Genomic DNA, 9,183 nt, shown 5'->3' with positions numbered 1-9,183 from the left:
TGGAATCTAAGGCACAGCAGGTTCTAGCACAATGGGTACTTGCAGTTCTGTACTTCAAGGTGCAACTGGTGGTGGGACTGAGGATGTATTCCTAATAAATGCACATGCATGCATGAACAGAGGTCATAGCAAGCTGCACAAATAGCACAGAGTGCAAAAGCTTTACCAGCATCCATGTAAACACAGAGAGCACTCATGTAAACATGAACCACATGGGCCAATGTTGGGCACTGTCAGGCTGATCAGTCACTCTCATTTTCTTGATTCACAAGCATACCTGCATTCATAGATCCCTCAAATAATGGCACAAACTTTATATCTGTCCAATATCTATGCCAAGACCACATACCCCTTATCCACTCACTATCTCTGACTATGTCAAGTTCACTAGTAGTGACACACATAGAAGTTTCTGTCTATGCTATAGCTGTTCCTCAGACTCTGGCATCTTCCAGTTTCCTCATACCCTGGTATTCTTCTGGGCAGCTGGACCCTTGATCTAAGGCCCCTCTCTGCAGATGCTTGTAATTGTAGTGTATATCCTACTCTGACTAGTCCAACTTGAAGTTTTCTAGCTGTTACACAGACACACATGCACTCAAAACAGGGGGCTCTACCACACAAAAAAGTGTCAGAAATACTATTCAATGAGAAGACAGGGCAAATTCTGTCAATCAGACACAGGGACCTGTCAGAAAGGCAAAGAGAGGTAGAGAGAGAGTAAGCCAAGCAGGTTATCAGACCCTGCTTATGGTTGATCTATTCCTTTTATCTTTTTTCCCTTTATTTTCCAGTGGTTGCTGCTTCCTGTTCTACCTTACTCAATCCTTTTTCCTGCCTTTGGTCCTTCCCTGAGACCTCCCATTTAAGTTTTGTACAGTACCAAAATTCATTTCCTCCATGAGTTTCATAATAAATCCTATAGCCTTTTAGGCACTAATCCCATTTAGTTTGCATAATATTTCAAAGAGAGTTTATTTTCTTGACCATTTGAAGAGCTTCACACTGGGGACAATAGTCTAATCATTCTCTTTTAACTTTTTTTTTTTTTTTTTTTTGGAGTAGCTTATTCAGTTCCTATTGTTCAGGATGTGTCATTGTTCCTCTGATCTTTGCAGGGTCTCTGTGTTTAACTGTATCAGCCTTTAGTCAGAAAACCTAAGAGAGCCAAGTATATAGTAACGTTGACAATAGTATTTACTTCATGTTAAAGCAATACCTCAGCCTGAGACACTGTATAGATCCTTCTATATAGAATGCCCTATGTGCTTGTCATGGCTTGAATCAGGAACTGGAATTCACAGCAGACAGGAAACAATTGATCTTCGTAAAATGATTATGTCTGCCTGGATAAATTTCATATTGGGTGTTAGCACAGTGAACCAAGATCAACATATTCTGCAACAATAAATCTTACCAAGAAAGACTTGTAACAGGAATCCCTTAACTGTCAGATCGGCCTGGGTTAATTAGGGTTTGGATCCTTCCACAAAATAAGCAGGGAACAATGTATTTAACTATATGTGGGAGGGGAGAGGAGAAGGAGCCATCCACCAATCTGAGTACATAAAGCATGGTTTTTGTGAAAGACTGAGATGAAAGTGTACCAAGAACTGTTCTGAAAAGTTGTTACAGAAAACCTATGTGATTCTGACAGAACTCTCACTAGCAATTTGCAGTGTAGTAACTAACAATAAGCTCAGAGTATTTAAACTCAAAAAAAGATTCCTTGTGTCTACACTTATATTTCCAATGAAGTACATATTTTTGTTAAGTTACCTGATTAAGGCTAATAAGAATAAACACAAAGTTCCAGCATGATCATGAAGGCTTACCTCATTTTCAACTGAAAAATGCTTTTTAGTGCTTCTCACAGTACACAAAAATGAACAGGAAAATTATGTTTAATAATTCTTTCAAATCTGCCCTCCACTTACCTTTTTAAGGCATTTTTTTGATGTTTTCAGTACATGTTCAAGATAGAGTTTACATTTAGTAAATGTGTGCTATATTTTGCCTGTAATTGAGCCCAAATTAACCTGTTGCTTACATTTTTATGAAAACCTATACTTCAGTTAGGCTTATGGGTATACCACAGATAAGCTTAGGGTCTATAGTTAGCTTCTTACCATACGGATGAACTTGATGATGAAGCACTGACCATAGCACCTATTCTTATTAAGATGTCTCATCACAGACTTAGGTCAGGTAACTTGGCTTCTGGTTCCATAATGTAAGGTCCCACCCAGTGCCACAGAGCAGAGAATACTGAGCAGCATCCTGAGCTCTGGCTGATATGCTTGCATGTCTGCATAACCCTGGTTAATATGCTGGCATATGAAGTGAAGGTTAATATCTGTCTAAGTCATGTCTCATAGGATACAACAAAAACATACCCAGATATAATCGAGTCCTATTTCAATCAGCTTTTACATTATACTGCACACCATGTTTTCTGAGCATGTGATTCAGCTAGACATCAGTCAGACTTTAGCTAAGAAAGGTATAACTATACTAAGGTATAGCTAAGAAACAGGAAAAGAAGAGAAGAAAACCCCAAATCTTACAAGTCCTTTCAGTTTTTCTGAGCGTCATCACTATATATTCAATTCTATGAACATATACACATTACATATATGTAGATGAATTTATATAGTTTTTTCTTCCTCATTTGAGAGCAACAGGATTATTTAAAAAAATTACTAAATAACTTTTTTTTTTCCCTCCAGTTAGAAATTATTTCTTGATGAAGTAAAAATTTTGAGGTGAAAGAACATTATTGCATGAGTTGTTTTGGCAACAGAAACACAGCACTTAATATGCATATTAATAAGCAGCTTCACGTGGAGAAAGTTATTACAACAAACGGAAAGAACCTCAGACTTGTTAGCAAAAAAAAACCACCCTTTGTTTAAGTAAGTGCTCTACAGCTACAAAGGAGGAAAAGAACTTTCTTCATTTTTAAAGTATAAGCAAGATATTAAACCCAGAACAGTGGCACTCTCCAGGAGAACATATCGATAGAAAATATATATATTTTAAACATGGCTTGAGTTTATATCAAACCTTGTTGAAAAATCAAATTCCAAAATATAGATGCCTCAAAAAACACTGAAAGTGGTGATCAATGTTTTTCAACCAAGCTGGTAGTCTGTCAAAAGTGGGGTACCCCAGGGATCAATCCTAGCTCCCATGCTATTCAACATCTTCATAAATGATCTGAATGATGGGACTGAAAGCACCCTCAGCATGTTTGCTGATGATAATAAACTGGGTATTGAGGTGGACACTTCGGAAGGGTGAGCCATCTTACAAAAAGACTTGTAGAGTGAGCAAGAAAGAACTGTATGAAGTTTAACAAAGACAAGTGCAAGGTCCTGCATCTTGGACAACATAATCAAAGAAGATTTGTGCAGGTGGGGAGCAGCCTTGTTGAAAGAGAGTTGAGGGTCCTTGTGGACAGCAAGTCAGCAGCATTCCACTTCAGCCACGGAGGCAAATCAGACCCTGTGTTGCATCTGCAGGGCTTTACTAGCAGAGATAGAGATGTGATCACCCTACTGTACTCAGATCTTGTCAGGTTGCACCTCACTGTGTCCAGTTCTGGTTTCCACAATTCAAAAAAAGACACAGGTGGAGAGGGCCCAAAGGACAGCTACAAAAATGTTCAAAAGGGTGGAGAACCTGCTTTATGAGGAAAGACTAAAGTAGTTAGGTCTTTTCACCCTGGAAAACAGGACGCTCAGGGAAGACCTCATCACAGTATTCCAGTATTTGAAGAGTAGCTACAAAGAGGATGGAGTATCTCCCTTCACATGGAGAAGACAAGGGACAGCAGGTACAAGCTGAACCAGGAAAGGTTTCATCTTGACATAAGAAAGAATTTTTTTACAGTGAAAACAATCAATCACTGGAACAACCTCTCTGGGGACATAGTAGAATCCCTATCACTGGAGTTTTTCAAGGTGTGACTGTACAGGGTGCAAGATAATTTCATCTAGGCTCCCTTTTCCCATGAAAGTTTGGAGTAGATGATCTTTTGAAGTCCCTTTCAACCTGAGCTGCTCTATGTTTCTATGATTCTATTTTTTATCTTTATAACTACAAGAATTACAATGCAGTGGGATTGAAATTAGTGTTTTTTGTCTCAGATCTAATGTGCAAGATGGAAAGCAGAAGACTAATGAAAGAAGAAACATTTTTGTGCTTCTCCATAAAGTCCTAAACAAGAATATTTTGCAATTCTCAGTTAAGATTTAGTACGAAAGACTGACCTTTCTCAGAAATTATGAACTTCACTGTTTATCCCACCAGTTGCTGACCTCCTCTAAAATAAACTTTGAAACACCAATGACAATTGTTTAGGTCTTGCAGAAGCTGCAGGTTTAGACGGAGAAACACTGGGGGAGAGTATGTAAAGCTGAGAAAAAAAGGACGCTGAAATTAGTTAATAACTTCAACACTGCAGAATATAAGAAAGGAAAGAAAAAAAAAAAGCAAATTCAGCTTCAATGCTGAATAACAAAGTCTGTGAATATTCAGTTAATGAAAATCTTTAAATACTCAGTTCATAAATGTCTAAACTTAATAAAATTAGGCAGAAAACATAAAAATAGAGTCCTCAGAAGTCATCAAGTAAGAATTTGTCAAGAATTGACTGTATGAAAATAATTTTGTTTAGTGAAAACATAACAAAACACAAAAAAACTGGTAAAACTCATAAAAGAAATAATAAACCTCATTTATCTTTACTGTAGAGGAACTCTACTTCCAAATGACATTTTCATAAACAAAACAACAACAACAAAAGCAAAATAATGCTGATAAAGTAGATGAAAAAAAGAAAAGGTGGGCATATAATCAACTGAACAACTTGAAGTGCTATCAGACTGTATTTCTAATGCGGATTCGCAGGGACCTATGCTGGAATTTGTTCAGTGTTTTCAGCTGTAATTTGGATAGAATTAGAGAGTGCACTTAAACCTTTTTAAATGACATCAAACAGTAGGGGTCTCAAGCACTCTGGAGTGCAATTTTAGAATTCAAAATGATCCTGATAATATGGAGAAATGGTCTGAAGTCCATAAGGTGAAATCTTAAAAGGATAAATCCCACCACTAAGCAGAAAAAAAAAAAAAATCAGACGTGTAAGTATGAAATAGAGAATGAACAACTTGCATCAGGTCTGGAGAAGAGGATCTGGCAAATGGTGAACATCTTATATTTAATGTAAATAAATAGTGTCACGCTTTCACAAAAAAAAAAAAAAAAAAAAAAAAAAGAAAAGCATGTGTCCCCATAACGTTTTAACATGACTTTCAGGAAATGTTATTCTGCCCTCCTCAAAGCATTTTTGAGACCTGGAATGTCTCCATTTTGAGTCCACACCTGCAGATAAATTGGGAAAACTCATGGAAAGTATCAAGATAATAAACCCAGAAGAGATTAGTTCCTGGGATTACAATTCTTTGTTTTGCTTTTTCCACTTTTGTTAGGTATCAAACGAAATAACTCCTCAACATGATACTATTCTTTATATCTAAGAGCTAACATTTCACTTTGTCCCAGCTGTCCCTCAGTTTCACAGTCCTACAGATAGGTGTCCTTTGATCAACATTAACTAACCAAATTGTTTTCTCTAAATTACCTTCAACTCTCAAAGTGCTTTGCTGCAAATTGAAATTATACTTTTAATCAGTAAGTCTGTCATTTATTTCTGCTTGAGAACAGTTTTCCAACATAACTTTTCATACTGCTTCATGCTTAACACATATCATATTTACCATAACTTTTTACCTACTTTTTTTTATGTTCCAGCTTTTCAAGGACTGGCATTCAAGAAGCATGTGGTACCTAGGCATTCAGTTTCTGTATCCTGTTTACAAAAGCTTCTATTGCCGATACTGAAGAGGAATCAAAGTATAATGGGAATCAACTACTATGACGGAAGGGAATATATTACCTATTACTATCAAAATTACTAAAGACTACTAAAAACTAAAAACATCTTTTGCCCATCCACCTTCCACCTTCGTCACCTTCTTTTACGCATCGTTGTCATTACCTGCCTTCCTCCTAACCGCCCCCCCCCCCCCAGTCATCCTTGCCCTGAGTGTCACAGGCTAATGGGGAATGGGGGCTGCGGTCAATCCCTGGTGCTTCATCTCCATCTCTCCTTCACAGTCACTCTCTGCCCCTGCTCCACGTGGGGTCCCTCCCACAGGACGCTGTCCTTCCCGAACTGATCCTGCGGGGGCTTCCCACAGGCAGCAGCTCTTCAAGATCTACTCCAACATGGCTCCGTACCACGGGGTCCCTCAGTCAGGAGCAAACTGCTCCAGCATGGGTGCCCCACTGGCGGCAGCTCCCCCCAGACCCCCTTGCTCCTGCATGGGCTCCTCTCCACAGGCTGCAGCTCTGGCCCGGGGCCTGATCCTCTGGGGGAATCTCCATGGGCCGCAGCCTCCTCCAGGCCACATCCACCTCCTCCACCGGGGGCTCCTCCATGGGCTGCAGCGTGGAGATCTGCTCCATGTGGGACCCATGGGCTGCAGGGGGACAGCCTGCTCCACCAGGGGCCTCTCCACAGGCTGCAGGGGAACTTCTGCTCCGTGCCTGGAGTACCTACTGCCCTCCTTCTGCACTGACCTTGTTGTCTGCAGGGCTGTTTCGCACTCCTAGCTCTCCCAGCTGCTGTTGTGCAGCAGGTTTTTTTTTTTTTTTTTTTTTTTTTTTTTTTTTTTTTTCCTATTCTTAAATCTGCTCTCACAGAGGCACAAACAACATTGCTTATTGGCTTGTCTCTGGGTAGTGGGGGGTCCCTTTGGAGCCAGCTGTAACTGGCTCTTTTCTAATATGGGTCAGCTCTGGACTCTTCTCACAGATGCCATGCCTTCAGGCCCTCTCTATCAAAACCTTCCCACATAAACCCAATACATTATGTTAGCATGTTTTTTAAGAACCCTAACCCACTAAACTTTCTGCACACTAGAATCTCCATCTCATATGACTTAATCTTTCAAAATATTTCAGTTATTTGCCTGTAAACTCGTGTTTCCATTTTAGCTATCCACACATGGTCAGAAGCCTAATGTTTCAAAGTAATCAGTACCTGCTTCTTGCAAGGTTTTGTGTAAGAGATATGGCCAAAGGGGAGTGAGGGTGGGGGGTGGAGGGTTGGGAGGGAGAAGAACTAGGAGGATAGAAAACTCAGCTGGAATGGGAAGAACAAGGGAGGAGATCAGTTCCCAGTAGTTTTGTCACTAGAGTGTTTTATGTCTTACTTTAGACCAACATTAGATAAAAGTAGCAGGGACCAAACTTCAGAATATTTATTTTCTTAGATAAGAAAAATATATAGGTTATAATTAGAATTTGCATAATTGTTCTCCTCCAGATCCCGTGAAACATATAATTTTAGCTACACAGTACTGAAATTTAAACAGAAGTGATGGACACAGCCTGTAGAGGACCTGAAGGTCCTTCTAAGCAGTTCTGTTGAAAAGTTACTAAAAAGATGAATACTAATGCCATCACCACAATGTCTAAGAAGAGGACTAGATTCTGTGTTTGTTCATCTACTGCTTTCTATTGGTCATCTCTAAACATCTTGTTCAATGACTGAGAATATTTAAGCCAGTTCAGTTCCTTCTTCACATAGGGAGCATTTATGTTTATACTTAGGATATTACATTTTCTTTTAGTTTGGATCAGAATGTAGTTTCTGGAGCAAATCTGGATTTCCTCATTTACTGTACTGCTGTGCTTTGATTTGCACCGCATACTGAACTTGGAGCCTGAAAACTGCATCTTGCAGTTTAATATAAAATTGGACTGAACTGAATGGGCTCCAACCATTCTTTCCCTTGGACAGATAAAGCTCTCTGAGAGGCTTATACTCTACAGATCTAATCCTATCACACTGCACTATTTTCCAGGGTAAACATAATATGTATTTTAACAGTTCCCTGCACAAATTAGGGGTTCTTGAACTGACCTGAAGCAGGCTAGTCAGAAAATAACGTTGCCATATCAAACACGTTACAGGAAAGGTGATTCTGCTTTAGATTGAGATATTTTCAGATACAACAATCCTAGACGCCACAAAAGTACCTAACATGGATATTGAAATGCTTTCACATTGAAGAATGATAGGAGTGCTTAAGATTCTTGCTGAATCGGGGACCCTGTAGTCTAGCATATCCCTTAAATATCATGTAAATTAAAACAAACAAACAAACAAACAATGACGACAACAACAAAACCACAACAAATAAAACCCACCTTCTTTAATGCTGTAGACTGCAAACTATTTAAATGAGTTTTAGATGTCTATAATACCTTTGACCTAGGCAAACTGAATACATTCTGGATGTGTCAGACCCTCTCCACAAGTATTTTATGAGATTGCTTACACCTATGATACAGTCACAGCTTCAGTGGCATTTATCACACAGTAACATTATAAACATATAAAGGTGAATTTGATAGGCCTTAAGTCTAGAGAAGAAATGATATTTCCTGTATTTTCAATAGGTTTTAATGAGACTTAGGAATCTTGTGTCCGTATCACTATAAATACCAATTCAATTTCCTTGCAGTAGCGATAACCTGGTGAAAAGATATTACTCAAAAGGAGGCCAGAGACATACATAGGTGTAGAAAATGAGTTATAGTCACGATAATCATTGTACATGAGTACATGACAAGAATTTTCAGATATTACCCATAACTTGCCCACTTGAGTAGCCAACATAAAAGATCCTCAGATATTTTCAAGACCTCAGAGAATAAATTCCTAAGCAACCTAGTCTGATCTCATAGCTGAGCCAAATTTTAGCAAGAGGTTGCAATAGAGATCAACCTGAATTATTCAGTGATCCATCGTAACAGGAGCTGCAGCAAAATATTCCCTGACAGCAAATTTCTTGTGTGTACAAAAACCTGAAATACAGAAAGGAAATGCAGAAAATAAACACCCTTTTATTTGAAATAAAATGAAAGGGTGCAACCTTCCATTTACTTCTAACTCAGTCACTATGGTATGAAATACAATATCTCACATTTCATCCTTTACATGTTATTAACAATACAAAGTTTCACATGCACATTTCCTATAGACTTCCTGTTAACATTAGAAAAAGTGTTTGATGAACAGCTTTAGCCAGCTCTTATCTTAATAAA

Source organism: Anser brachyrhynchus (genome assembly GCF_964034855.1).
Source record: "Anser brachyrhynchus genome assembly, chromosome: 1".
Taxonomy (NCBI): Eukaryota; Metazoa; Chordata; class Aves; order Anseriformes; family Anatidae; genus Anser; species Anser brachyrhynchus.
The sequence above is the reverse complement of the archived record's forward strand: the minus strand, read 5'-3'. Positions refer to the sequence as shown.